Source organism: Eptatretus burgeri, chromosome 10 (genome assembly GCF_056783735.1).
Source record: "Eptatretus burgeri isolate ZD-2024b chromosome 10, Ebu_testis_v1, whole genome shotgun sequence".
NCBI classification, from domain to species: domain Eukaryota; kingdom Metazoa; phylum Chordata; class Myxini; order Myxiniformes; family Myxinidae; genus Eptatretus; species Eptatretus burgeri.
The window spans coordinates 80,870,822-80,886,651 of NC_140970.1; the positions used below are offsets into that span (position 1 = coordinate 80,870,822).

At 41.6% G+C, this 15,830-nt stretch overlaps 2 non-coding genes across 2 annotated transcripts; both read left to right on the forward strand.

Annotated features, from left to right (window-relative positions):
* The first annotated feature begins 5,395 nt into the window (after nt 1-5,395).
* TRNAV-UAC (transfer RNA valine (anticodon UAC)) lies at nt 5,396-5,468 on the forward strand. The gene has a single exon. It is a non-coding gene; the product is annotated as a tRNA-Val (tRNA).
* A 5,892-nt stretch (nt 5,469-11,360) lies between these two features.
* TRNAV-UAC (transfer RNA valine (anticodon UAC)) lies at nt 11,361-11,433 on the forward strand. The gene has a single exon. It is a non-coding gene; the product is annotated as a tRNA-Val (tRNA).
* The last annotated feature ends 4,397 nt before the right edge of the window (nt 11,434-15,830 follow it).

Genomic DNA, 15,830 nt, shown 5'->3' on the forward strand with positions numbered 1-15,830 from the left:
TCTCTTTCGTTTCTTTTCTTTTCTTTTCAATACAATGGCATATGGACGTCGATTGGTGGGGGACATGTCCTCCCCCCCCCAACTTTTTATCAAGGGGGGGATAACATATCGATTGTCCCACCCACTTTTTTCATTGAACGTAAGATCTCTGTGTGCATGTTTGTCTGTGTGCATGTTTGTCTGTGGCATGTTTGTCTGCGACCGCTGTTTCTCGACAACCACTGGTCCGATCTACTTGAAACTTCCCAGGTATATTGCTGGGACCCGAGGATGTGCGTTTTCAAGGTTTGAAATTAATCGGACAAGTGGTTCCCAAGTTATGGTCTCCGTACTCGCAATCCGTTCGTGTCTGCTTTGGCTTTGGGAGTTGGACCCACCCTCTGGTTGTCGTTAATGCCGAGTGGGCTTCCTGGAAACCGATAAGCCACGCCCCTCGCTCAGTTGCGTTCATTGATGACTCGAATTCAATAAATTAGAACAACATACAAACGTCGAAATGCTGATATTTGAGCTGTGTCGTCATTTTAAACGACAAACACGACGAACTTACATTAATTTGTAAACGGAGGTAGTTTGATCGAGAGGAAGGAATGGGGTGAGAATACCTTCGAGGAATTAAATTCCTGATTTGAGTTGTGATTTTAACAGCTTTTGAGGTTGTTGGAAGATAAAGAAAGAAAAGTAATTCAAATGTTCGTTTGAGGAGATTGCACGAGGAAGTCCACAACGAGGGAAACTCACGCGGGGCTCGGTGAGACACTGAATGGAGGGAAGGTGAGAAAGCGGGAAAAGGAAAGAAAACACAACGTTGGGATCGAAAGGAAGTGTCTCCTCCGACGTCCGCGTTTAGGACACATAAGACGTGCAGTCGAGTTACTCGTCCGAGTGGTGAGCAGTCACGACCTTCTTGTCGAAGCTGTTAAAACGCTCCCACCGTTCTGATATTGAACCTTTCCCCCATTTTTCTGTGAAGATTCGGGAATGATCTACTCCCTCTAAGTTTCTTTTGGAGCGAGATCAGAACACCTTCCTTAAGAACCATGAGGAATCAAAAAGGGATTTTATCCCTCATCCTTCCCGTGGCCTTACCCTTCCCCCATGGAAATAACATCCTGAAGATGGAGTCTCAGCAACATGAGTCCTGCATTGAGATGGATCTCAGTCTCATCAACATGAGTCCTGTATTGAGATGTATCTCAGTCTCATCAACATGAGTCCTGCATTGAGATGGATCTCAATCTCATCAACATGAGTCCTGTATTGAGATGTATCTCAGTCTCATCAACATGAGTCCTGTATTGAGATGTATCTCAGTCTCATCAAAATGAGTCCTATATTGAGATGTATCTCAATCTCATCAACATGAGTCCTGTATTGAGATGTATCTCAGTCTCATCAACATGAGTCCTGTATTGAGATGTATCTCAGTCTCATCTACATGAGTCCTACATTGAGATGTATCTCAGTCTCATCAACATGAGTCCCACATTGAGATGTATCTCAGTCTCATCAACATGAGTCCCACATTGAGATGTATCTCAGTCTCATCAACATGAGTCCTATATTGAGATGTATCTCAATCTCATCAACATGAGTCCTGTATTGAGATGTATCTGAGTCTCATCAACATGAGTCCTACATTGAGATGTATCTCAATCTCATTAACATGAGTCCTATATTGAGATGTATCTCAATCTCATCAACATGAGTCCTATATTCAGATGTATCTCAGTCTCATGAACATGAGTCCTGTATTGAGATGTATCTCAGTCTCATCAACATGAGTCCTGTATTGAGATGTATCTCAGTCTCATCAACATGAGTCCTGTATTGAGATGTATCTCAGTCTCATCAACATGAGTCCTGTATTGAGATGTATCTCAATCTCATCAACATGAGTCCTATATTGAGATGTATCTCAATCTCATTAACATGAGTCCTGTATTGAGATGTATCTCAGTCTCATCAACATGAGTCCTGTATTGAGATGTATCTCAATCTCATCAACATGAGTCCTGTATTGAGATGTATCTCAATCTCATCAACATGAGTCCTGTATTGAGATGTATCTCAATCTCATCAACATGAGTCCTGTATTGAGATGTATCTCAATCTCATCAACATTAGTCCTGTATTGAGATGTATCTCAATCTCATCAACATTAGTCCTGTATTGAGATGTATCTCAATCTCATCAACATGAGTCCTGTATTGAGATGTATCTCAATCTCATCAACATGAGTCCTGCATTGAGATGTATCTCAGTCTCATCAACATGAGTCCTGTATTGAGATGTATCTGAGTCTCATCAACATGAGTTCTGTATTGAGATGGATCTCAGTCTCATCAACATGAGTCCCATAAATTTGGTGGGTTTTTTTGCCTCATTTTCAGTGGAGCGGTCAAATTCATTGTCATGGAAGTGGCCTCAGCTCCTGATAAGGTGGACTAAAATTTCAGGTGAGTAAGGGTGAACAAAAGAGATTTATTAATCTGAGTCTTGAAGAGTTAAGGTTGCTGGAAAAACTGAACAAGGTTTGTGTATAACTTCATTTTCTCTCCGCAAGAAAAACAGACATTTAGATCCAAGGAGAGAAAGTTGTTTTAATTGGCCACAACAGTGAGATCATGAAGACATTTTGTAATGCCTTGTCAGCATCGTTTCAAATGTCAAACATCCAGTCATCACCAATACTAGTACGTGACCAATACACCAATACTAGTACGTGACCATCACCAATACTAGAAACCGGGCATGTACGTGCAAAAAAAATGATAATAATAAAAAAAACAACAAGTGTGACGTCAATTCTCTCTTCATAGCCCCGTGTCCTGTCATTGGTTTGGTAAATAAATGGCCATAACTTGGGAACCACTTGCCCATAGGTGGGTGCCCGTACGTGCAAAAAAACATTAAGTGTGACGTCATTCGTGATGTCATGGCACCGTGTCCTGTCATTAGTTGGCAAATAAATGGCCGTAACTTGGGAACCACTTGGCCGATTAATATCAATCCTTGAAAAGGCACATCCACAGGGCCCCAGCAATATACGTGGCAAGTTTCAATTAGATCGGACTCATGTTGATGAGATTGAGATACATCTCAATATAGGACTCATGTTGATGAGACTCAGATACATCTCAATGCAGGACTCATGTTGCTGAGACTCCATCTTCAGGATGTTATTTCCATGGGGGAAGGATAAGGCCACAGGAAGGATGAGGGATAAAATCCCGTTTTTGATTCCTCATGGTTCTTAAGGAAGGTGTTCTGATCTCGCTCCAAAAGAAACTCAGAGGGAGTAGATCATTCCCGAATCTTCACAGAAAAATGGGGGAAAGATTCAATCTCAGAACGGTGGGAGCGTTTTAACAGCTTCGACAAGAAGGTCGTGACTGCTCACCACTCGGACGAGTAACTCGACTGCACGTCTTATGTGTCCTAAACGCGGACGTCGGAGGAGACACTTCCTTTCGATCCCAACGTTGTGTTTTCTTTCCTTTTCCCGCTTTCTCACCTTCCCTCCATTCAGTGTATCACCGAGCCCGCGTGAGTTTCCCTCGTTGCGGACTTCCTCGTGCAATCTCCTAAAAGAAACATTTGAATTACTTTTCTTTATTTATCTTCCAACAACCTCAAAAGCTGTTAAAATCACAACTCAAATCAGCAATTTAATTCCTCGAAGGTATTCTCACCCCATTCCTTCCTCTCGATCAAACTACCTCCGTTTACAAATTAATGTAGGTTCGTCGTGTTTGTCGTTTAAAATGACGACACAGCTCAAATATCAGCATTTCGACGTTTGTATGTTGTTCTAATTTATTGAATTCGAGTCATCAATGAACGCAACTGAGCGAGGGGCGTGGCTTATCGGTTTCCAGGAAGCCCACGCGGCCTTGACGACAACCAGAGGGTGGGTCCAACTCCCAAAGCCAAAGCAGACACGAACGGATTGCGAGTACGGAGACCATAACTTGGGAACCACTTGTCCGATTAATTTCAAACCTTGAAAACGCACATCCTCGGGTCCCAGCAATATACCTGGGAAGTTTCAAGTAGATCGGACCAGTGGTTGTCGAGAAACAGCGGTCGCAGACAAACACACAGACCCACAGACCCGTACGTGCGTGCCCGTTCATGTGTGGCCGTACATGCAAAAATGAAAAAAAAATAAAAAAATTCAAACAGCTCTTTCCCTTGGGAAAATTTAAACCTTGGGATTAATTAATAATTTGAACAATTAATTCAAACATTGGAAAAAAACAGCTTTCAAACCCTTGGGAAGCAGCTGTTTCCCATGGGAAAATTCAAACCTTGGGATCAATTAATAATTTGAACAACTAATTCAAACGTTGGGAAAAAAATAGCTTCAAACCTTGGGAAACGCTTGGGAAGCAGCTGAAATGGATGAAGAACGATATCAAACCTTGAAAAGGCACATACTCAGGTCCCCAGCGTCAATTGTAACGTCATATCAAACAAAGAAGAAGAAGAATTGTGACGCCCCCTCTCTCTCGCCCCCCCTCTCGCCCCCTATCTTACCTCCCTCTCTCCCCCCTCCTCTCTCGCCCCTCTCTCTCGCCCCCACTCTCACACCCCTCTCGCCCCCCTCGCCACTCCTCTCTCCCCTCTCTTGAATTGTGATGCCCTCCCTCTCTTTCCCCCCTCTCTCTCCCCTCCTCTCTCCCCCTTCTCTCTGCAAATGTATTCACAAATGTCTACCAAGCACAACAATTAATTTAAACCTTGGGAAAAAACAGCTTTCAAACCCTTGGGAAACAGCTGTTTCCCTTGGGAAAAATTCAAACCTTGGGATTAATTAATAATTTGAACAATTAATTCAAACCTTGGGAAACACTTGAGAAACAGCTGAAACGGATGAAGAACGATACCAAACCTTGAAAAGGCACACAGTCAGGTCCCCAGTGTCAATTGTGACATCATATCAAACGAAGAAGAAAAGAATTGTGACGTCAATCGTGCAAAAAAAATTTTTTTGATGTCATTCGTGATGTCATAGCACCGTGTCCTGTCATTGGTTGGCAAATAAATGGCCGTGACTTGGGAACCGCTTGTCCGATTAACATAAAACCTTGAAAAGGCACATCCTCGGGTCCCCAGCAATAATCCTGGCAAGTTTCAATTACGTCGGACCAGTGGTTGTCGGGAAACGGCGGTCGCGCACACACACACACACACACACACACACACACACACACACACACACACACACACACACACACACACACACACACACACACACACACACACACACACACAGACACACACACACACACACACACACACACACACACACACACACACACACACACACACACACACACACGCATTGCTGGAATTATAGATAGATAACACAGAAACTCTACTGTCAGTTGGTTCTATCGTGTAGTGGTCATCACATCTGCTTTACACGCAGAAGGTCCTGGGTTTGATCCCCAGTGGAACCATCTCTTTCGTTTCTTTTCTTTTCAATACAATGGAATATGGACGTCGATTAGTGGGGGACATGTCCTCCCCCCCCCAACTTTTTATCAAGGGGGGGATAACATATCGATTGTCCCACCCACTTTTTTCATTGAACGTAAGATCTCTGTGTGCATGTTTGTCTGTGTGCATGTTTGTCTGTGGGCATGTTTGTCTGTGTGCATGTTTGTCTGTGGCATGTTTGTCTGCGACCGCTGTTTCTCGACAACCACTGGTCCGATCTACTTGAAACTTCCCAGGTATATTGCTGGGACCCGAGGATGTGCGTTTTCAAGGTTTGAAATTAATCGGACAAGTGGTTCCCAAGTTATGGTCTCCGTACTCGCAAGCCGTTGGTGTCTGCTTTGGCTTTGGGAGTTGGACCCACCCTCTGGTTGTCGTCAAGGCCGCGTGGGCTTCCTGGAAACCGGTAAGCCACGCCCCTCGCTCAGTGACGTTTGTCAATCCCTCTCACCCTCTGGTTGTCGTCAAGGCCGAGTGGGCTTCCTGGAAACCGATAAGCCACGCCCCTCGCTCAGTTGCGTTCATTGATGACTCGAATTCAATAAATAAGAACAACACACAAACGTCGAAATGCTGATATTTGAGCTGTGTCGTCATTTTAAACGACAAACACGACGAACCTACATTAATTTGTAAACGGAGGTAGTTTGATCGAGAGGAAGGAATGGGGTGAGAATACCTTCGAGGAATTAAGTTGCTGATTTGAGTTGTGATTTTAACAGCTTTTGAGGTTGTTGGAAGATAAATAAAGAAAAGTAATTCAAATGTTTCTTTGAGGAGATTGCACGAGGAAGTCCGCAACGAGGGAAACTCACGCGGGCTCGGTGAGACACTGAATGGAAGGAAGGTGAGAAAGCGGGAAAAGGAAAGAAAACACAACGTTGGGATCGAAAGGAAGTGTCTCCTCCGACGTCCGCGTTTAGGACACACAAGACGTGCAGTCGAGTTACTCATCCGAGTGGTGAGCAGTCACGACCTTCTTGTCGAAGCTGTAAAAACGCTCCCACCGTTCTGAGATTGAATCTTTCCCCCATTTTTCTGTGAAGATTCGGGAATGATCGACTCCCTCTGAGTTTCTTTTGGAGCGAGATCAGAACACCTTCCTTAAGAACCATGAGGAATCAAAAAGGGATTTTATCCCTCATCCTTCCCGTGGCCTTACCCTTCCCCCATGGAAATAACATCCTGAAGATGGAGTCTCAGCAACATGACTCCTCTATTGAGATGTATCTCAGTCTCATCAACATGAGTCCTATATTGAGATGTATCTCAATCTCATCAACATGAGTCCTACGTTGAGATGTATCTCAGTCTCATCAACATGAGTCCTATATTGAGATGTACCTCAATCTCATCAACATGAGTCCTATATTGAGATGTATCTCAATCTCATCAACATGAGTCATGTATTGAGATGTATCTCAGTCTCATCAATATGAGTCCTATATTGAGATGTATCTCAATCTCATCAACATGAGTCCTATATTGAGATGTATCTCAATCTCATTAACATGAGTCCTGTATTGAGATGTATCTCAATCTCATCAACATGAGTCCTACATTGAGATGTATCTCAATCTCATTAACATGAGTCCAATATTGAGATCTACCTCACTCTCATCAACATGAGTCCAGTATTGAGATGTATCTCAGTCTCATCAACATGAGTCCTGTATTGAGATGTATCTCAATCTCATCAACATGAGTCCTGCATTGAGATGTATCTCAGTCTCATCAACATGAGTCCAGTATTGAGATGTACCTCAGTCTCATCAACATGAGTCCTGCATTGAGATGTATCTCAATCTCATCAACATGAATCCTGCATTGAGATGTATCTCAGTCTCATCAACATGAGTCCATTATTGAGATGTACCTCAGTCTCATCAACATGAGTCCTGTATTGAGATGTATCTCAGTCTCATCAACATGAGTCCTGCATTGAGATGTATCTCAGTCTCATCAACATGAGTCCTGTATTGAGATGTATCTCAGTCTCATCAACATGAGTCCTGTATTGAGATGTATCTCAATCTCATCAACATGAGTCCTGTATTGAGATGTATCTCAGTCTCATCAACATGAGTCCTACATTGAGATGTATCTCAGTCTCATCAACATGAGTCCGATATTGAGATGTATCTCAATCTCATCAACATGAGTCCTATATTGAGATGTATCTCAATCTCATCAACATGAGTCCTGTATTGAGATGTATCTCAATCTCATCAACATGAGTCCTGTATTGAGATGTATCTCAATCTCATCAACATGAGTCCTGTATTGAGATGTATCTCAATCTCATCAACATGAGTCCTGTATTGAGATGTATCTCAGTCTCATCAACATGAGTCCTATATTGAGATGTATCTCAGTCTCATCAACATGAGTCCTGTATTGAGATGTATCTCAGTCTCATCAACATGAGTCCTGTATTGAGATGCATCTCAATCTCATCAACATGAGACCTGTATTGAGATGTATCTCAGTCTCATCAACATGAGTCCTGCATTGAGATGTATCTCAATCTCATCAACATGAGTCCTATATTGAGATGTATCTCAGTCTCATGAACATGAGTCCTGTATTGAGATGTATCTCAGTCTCATCAACATGAGTCATGTATTGAGATGTATCTCAGTCTCATCAATATGAGTCCTATATTGAGATGTATCTCAATCTCATCAACATGAGTCCTATATTGAGATGTATCTCAATCTCATTAACATGAGTCCTGTGTTGAGATGTATCTCAATCTCATCAACATGAGTCCTATATTGAGATGTATCTCAATCTCATCAACATGAGTCCTATATTGAGATGTATCTCAAACTCATCAAATGAGTCCTGTATTGAGATGTATCTCAGTCTCATCAACATGAGTCCTGTATTGAGATGTATCTCTATCTCATCAACATGAGTCCTATATTGAGATGTATCTCAATCTCATCAACATGAGTCCTGTATTGAGATGTATCTCAGTCTCATCAACATGAGTCCTATATTGAGATGTATCTCTATCTCATCAACATGAGTCCTATATTGAGATGTATCTCAATCTCATCAACATGAGTCCTATATTGAGATGTATCTCAATCTCATCAACATGAGTCCTATATCGAGATGTATCTCAATCTCATCAACATGAGTCCTATATTGAGATGTATCTCAATCTCATCAACATGAGTCCGATATTGAGATGTATCTCAGTCTCATGAACATGAGTCCTGTATTGAGATGTATCTCAGTCTCATCAACATGAGTCCTATATTGAGATGTATCTCAGTCTCATCAATATGAGTCCTATATTGAGATGTATCTCAATCTCATCAACATGAGTCCTATATTGAGATGTATCTCAATCTCATTAACATGAGTCCTGTGTTGAGATGTATCTCAATCTCATCAACATGAGTCCTATATTGAGATGTATCTCAATCTCATCAACATGAGTCCTATATTGAGATGTATCTCAAACTCATCAAATGAGTCCTGTATTGAGATGTATCTCAGTCTCATCAACATGAGTCCTGTATTGAGATGTATCTCTATCTCATCAACATGAGTCCTATATTGAGATGTATCTCAATCTCATCAACATGAGTCCTGTATTGAGATGTATCTCAGTCTCATCAACAAGAGTCCTGTATTGAGATGTATCTCAGTCTCATCAACATGAGTCCTGTATTGAGATGCATCTCAATCTCATCAAAATGAGACCTGTATTGAGATGTATCTGTCTCATCAACATGAGTCCTGCATTGAGATGTATCTCAATCTCATCAACATGAGTCCTATATTGAGATGTGTCTCAATCTCATCAACATGAGTCCTATATTGAGATGTATCTCAATCTCATCAACATGAGTCCGATATTGAGATGTATCTCAATCTCATCAACATGAGTCCGATATTGAGATGTATCTCAGTCTCATGAACATGAGTCCTGTATTGAGATGTATCTCAGTCTCATCAACATGAGTCCTATATTGAGATGTATCTCAGTCTCATCAACATGAGTCCTGTATTGAGATGTATCTCAGTCTCATCAACATGAGTCCCATAAATTTGGTGGGTTTTTTTTGCCTCATTTTCAGTGGAGCGGTCAAATTCATTGTCATGGAAGTGGCCTCAGCTCCTGATAAGGTGGACTAAAATTTCAGGTGAGTAAGGGTGAACAAAAGAGATTTATTAATCTGAGTCTTGAAGAGTTAAGGTTGCTGGAAAAACTGAACAAGGTTTGTGTATAACTTCATTTTCTCTCCGCAACAAAAACAGACATTTGGATCCAAGGAGAGAAAGTTGTTTTCATTGGCCACAACAGTGAGATCATGAAGACATTTTGTAATGCCTTGTCAGCATCGTTTCAAATGTCAAACATCAAGTCATCACCAATACTAGTGCGGGCCCGTACGTGCAACAAAAATGATAATAATAAAAAAACAACAAGTGTGACGTCAATTCTCTCTTCAGAGCACCGTGTCCTGTCATTAGTTGGCAAATAAATGGCCGTAACTTGGGAACCACTTGGCCGATTAATATCAATCCTTGAAAAGGCACTTCCACAGGGCCCCAGCAATATACGTGGCAAGTTTCAATTAGATCGGACCAGTGGTTGTCGAGAAACAGCGGTCGCAGACAAACACACAGACCCACAGACCCGTACGTGCGTGCCCTTTCATGTGTGGCCGTACATGCAAAAATAAGAAAATAAAAAAAAATTCAAACAGCTGTTTCCCTTGGGAAAATTTAACCCTTGGGATTAATTCATAACTTGAACAATTAATTCAAACATTGGAAAAAAACAGCTTTCAAACCCTTGGGAAGCAGCTGTTTCCCATGGGAAAATTCAAACCTTGGGATCAATTAATAATTTGAACAACTAATTCAAACGTTGGGAAAAAAACAGCTTCAAACCTTGGGAAACACTTGGGAAGCAGCTGAAATGGATGAAGAACGATATCAAACCTTGAAAAGGCACATACTCAGGTCCCCAGCGTCAATTGTAACGTCATATCAAACAAAGAAGAAGAAGAATTGTGACGCCTCCTCTCTCTCGCCCCCCCTCTCGCCCCCTATCTTACCTCCCTCTCTCCCCCCTCCTCTCTCGCCCCTCTCTCTCGCCCCCACTCTCACACCCCTCTCGCCCCTCCTCGCCACTCCTCTCTCCCCCTCTCTTGAATTGTGATGCCCTCCCTCTCTTGCCCCCTCTCTCTCCCCTCCTCTCTCCCCCTTCTCTCTGCAAATGTATTCACAAATGTCTACCAAGCACAACAATTAATTCAAACCTTGGGAAAAAACAGCTTTCAAACCCTTGGGAAACAGCTGTTTCCCTTGGGAAAAATTCAAACCTTGGGATTAATTAATAATTTGAACAATTAATTCAAACCTTGGGAAACACTTGAGAAACAGCTGAAACGGATGAAGAACGATATCAAACCTTGAAAAGGCACACAGTCAGGTCCCCAGTGTCAATTGTGACATCATATCAAACGAAGAAGAAAAGAATTGTGACGTCAATCGTGCAAAAAAAATTTTTGACGTCATTCGTGATGTCATAGCACCGTGTCCTGTCATTGGTTGGCAAATAAATGGCCGTGACTTGGGAACCGCTTGTCCGATTAACATAAAACCTTGAAAAGGCACATCCTCGGGTCCCCAGCAATAATCCTGGCAAGCTTCAATTACATCGGACCAGTGGTTGTCGGGAAACGGCGGTCGCACACACACACACACACACACACACACACACACACACACACACACACACACACACACACACACACACACACACACATACACACACATTACTGGAATTATAGATAGATAACACAGAAACTCTACTGTCAGTTGGTTCTATAGTGTAGTGGTTATCACATCTGCTTTACACGCAGAAGGTCCTGGGTTCGATCCACAGTGGAACCATCTCTTTCGTTTCTTTTCTTTTCTTTTCAATACAATGGCATATGGACGTCGATTGGTAGGGGACATGTCCTCCCCCCCCCCCCAACTTTTTATCAAGGGGGGGATAACATATCGATTGTCCCACCCACTTTTTTCATTGAACGTAAGATCTCTGTGTGCATGTTTGTCTGTGTGCATGTTTGTCTGTGGGCATGTTTGTCTGTGTGCATGTTTGTCTGTGGCATGTTTGTCTGCGACCGCTGTTTCTCGACAACCACTGGTCCGATCTACTTGAAACTTCCCAGGTATATTGCTGGGACCCGAGGATGTGCGTTTTCAAGGTTTGAAATTAATCGGACAAGTGGTTCCCAAGTTATGGTCTCCGTACTCGCAATCCGTTCGTGTCTGCTTTGGCTTTGGGAGTTGGACCCACCCTCTGGTTGTCGTTAATGCCGCGTGGGCTTCCTGGAAACCGATAAGCCACGCCCCTCGCTCAGTTGCGTTCATTGATGACTCGAACTCAATAAATTATAACAACATACAAACGTCGAAATGCTGATATTTGAGCTGTGTCGTCATTTTAAACGACAAACACGACGAACCTACATTGATTTGTAAACGGAGGTAGTTTGATCGAGAGGAAGGAATGGGGTGAGAATACCTTCGAGGAATTAAATTTCTGATATGAGTTGTGATTTTAACAGCTTTTGAGGTTGTTGGAAGATAAAGAAAGAAAAGTAATTCAAATGTTTCTTTGAGGAGATTGCACGAGGAAGTCCGCAACGAGGGAAACTCACGCGGGCTCGGTGAGACACTGAATGGAGGGAAGGTGAGAAAGCGGGAAAAGGAAAGAAAACACAACGTTGGGATCGAAAGGAAGTGTCTCCTCCGACGTCCGCGTTTAGGACACATAAGACGTGCAGTCGAGTTACTCGTCCGAGTGGTGAGCAGTCACGACCTTCTTGTCGAAGCTGTTAAAACGCTCCCACCGTTCTGAGATTGAACCTTTCCCCCATTTTTCTGTGAAGATTCGGGAATGATCTACTCCCTCTGAGTTTCTTTTGGAGCGAGATCAGAACACCTTCCTTAAGAACCATGAGGAATCAAAAAGGGATTTTATCCCTCATCCTTCCCGTGGCCTTACCCTTCCCCCATGGAAATAACATCCTGAAGATGGAGTCTCAGCAACATGAGTCCTGCATTGAGATGGATCTCAGTCTCATCAACATGAGTCCTGTATTGAGATGTATCTCAGTCTCATCAACATGAGTCCTGCATTGAGATGGATCTCAATCTCATCAACATGAGTCCTGTATTGAGATGTATCTCAGTCTCATCAACATGAGTCCTGTATTGAGATGTATCTCAGTCTCATCAAAATGAGTCCTATATTGAGATGTATCTCAATCTCATCAACATGAGTCCTGTATTGAGATGTATCTCAGTCTCATCAACATGAGTCCTGTATTGAGATGTATCTCAGTCTCATCAACATGAGTCCTACATTGAGATGTATCTCAGTCTCATCAACATGAGTCCCACATTGAGATGTATCTCAGTCTCATCAACATGAGTCCCACATTGAGATGTATCTCAGTCTCATCAACATGAGTCCTATATTGAGATGTATCTCAATCTCATCAACATGAGTCCTGTATTGAGATGTATCTGAGTCTCATCAACATGAGTCCTACATTGAGATGTATCTCAATCTCATTAACATGAGTCCTATATTGAGATGTATCTCAATCTCATCAACATGAGTCCTGTATTGAGATGTATCTCAATTTCATCAACATGAGTTCTGTATTGAGATGTATCTCAATCTCATCAACATGAGTCCTGTATTGAGATGTATCTCAATCTCATCAACATTAGTCCTGCATTGAGATGTATCTCAATCTCATCAACATTAGTCCTGTATTGAGATGTATCTCAATCTCATCAACATGAGTCCTGTATTGAGATGTATCTCAATCTCATCAACATGAGTCCTGTATTGAGATGTATCTCAGTCTCATCAACATGAGTCCTGTATTGAGATGTATCTCAGTCTCATCAACATGAGTCCTGTATTGAGATGTATCTCAGTCTCATCAACATGAGTCCTGTATTGAGATGTATCTCAGTCTCATCAACATGAGTCCTGTATTGAGATGTATCTCAATCTCATCAACATGAGTCCTGCATTGAGATGTATCTCAGTCTCATCAACATGAGTCCTGTATTGAGATGTATCTCAGTCTCATGAACATGAGTCCTATATTGAGATGAATCTCAATCTCATCAACATGAGTCCTGTATTGAGATGTATCTCAGTCTCATCAACATGAGTCCTATATTGAGATGTATCTCAATCTCATCAACATGAGTCATGTATTGAGATGTATCTCAGTCTCATCAACATGAGTCCTGTATTGAGATGTATCTCAGTCTCATCAACATGAGTCCTGTATTGAGATGTATCTCAATCTCATCAACATGAGTCCTATGTTGAGATGTATCTCAATCTCATCAACATGAGTCCGACATTGAGATGTATCTCAATCTCATCAACATGAGTCCTGTATTGAGATGTATCTCAATCTCATCAACATGAGTCCTATATTGAGATGTATCTCAGTCTCATCAACATGAGTCCTGTATTGAGATGTATCTCAGTCTCATCAACATGAGTCCTGTATTGAGATGTATCTCAATCTCATCAACATGAGTCCTGTATTGAGATGTATCTCAATCTCATCAACATGAGTCATGTATTGAGATGTATCTCAGTCTCATCAATATGAGTCCTATATTGAGATGTATCTCAATCTCATCAACATGAGTCCTATATTGAGATGTATCTCAATCTCATTAACATGAGTCCTGTATTGAGATGTATCTCAATCTCATCAACATGAGTCCAACATTGAGATGTATCTCAATCTCATTAACATGAGTCCAATATTGAGATCTACCTCACTCTCATCAACATGAGTCCAGTATTGAGATGTATCTCAGTCTCATCAAAATGAGTCCTATATTGAGATGTATCTCAATCTCATCAACATGAGTCCTGTATTGAGATGTATCTCAGTCTCATCAACATGAGTCCTGTATTGAGATGTATCTCAGTCTCATCAACATGAGTCCTACATTGAGATGTATCTCAGTCTCATCAACATGAGTCCCACATTGAGATGTATCTCAGTCTCATCAACATGAGTCCCACATTGAGATGTATCTCAGTCTCATCAACATGAGTCCTATATTGAGATGTATCTCAATCTCATCAACATGAGTCCTGTATTGAGATGTATCTGAGTCTCATCAACATGAGTCCTACATTGAGATGTATCTCAATCTCATTAACATGAGTCCTATATTGAGATGTATCTCAATCTCATCAACATGAGTCCTGTATTGAGATGTATCTCAATTTCATCAACATGAGTCCTGTATTGAGATGTATCTCAATCTCATCAACATGAGTCCTGTATTGAGATGTATCTCAATCTCATCAACATTAGTCCTGCATTGAGATGTATCTCAATCTCATCAACATTAGTCCTGTATTGAGATGTATCTCAATCTCATCAACATGAGTCCTGTATTGAGATGTATCTCAATCTCATCAACATGAGTCCTGTATTGAGATGTATCTCAGTCTCATCAACATGAGTCCTGTATTGAGATGTATCTCAGTCTCATCAATATGAGTCCTGTATTGAGATGTATCTCAGTCTCATCAACATGAGTCCTGTATTGAGATGTATCTCAGTCTCATCAACATGAGTCCTGTATTGAGATGTATCTCAATCTCATCAACATGAGTCCTGCATTGAGATGTATCTCAGTCTCATCAACATGAGTCCTGTATTGAGATGTATCTCAGTCTCATGAACATGAGTCCTATATTGAGATGAATCTCAATCTCATCAACATGAGTCCTGTATTGAGATGTATCTCAGTCTCATCAACATGAGTCCTATATTGAGATGTATCTCAATCTCATCAACATGAGTCATGTATTGAGATGTATCTCAGTCTCATCAACATGAGTCCTGTATTGAGATGTATCTCAGTCTCATCAACATGAGTCCTGTATTGAGATGTATCTCAATCTCATCAACATGAGTCCTGTATTGAGATGTATCTCAATCTCATCAACATGAGTCCTGTATTGAGATGTATCTCAATCTCATCAACATGAGTCCTGTATTGAGATGTATCTCAGTCTCATCAACATGAGTCCTGTATTGAGATGTATCTCAATCTCATCAACATGAGTCCTGTATTGAGATGTATCTCAATCTCATCAACATGAGTCCTGTATTGAGATGTACCTCACTCTCATCAATATCAGTCCAGTATTGAGATGTATCTCAGTCTCATCAACATGAGTCCAATATTGAGATGTACCTCACTCTCATCAA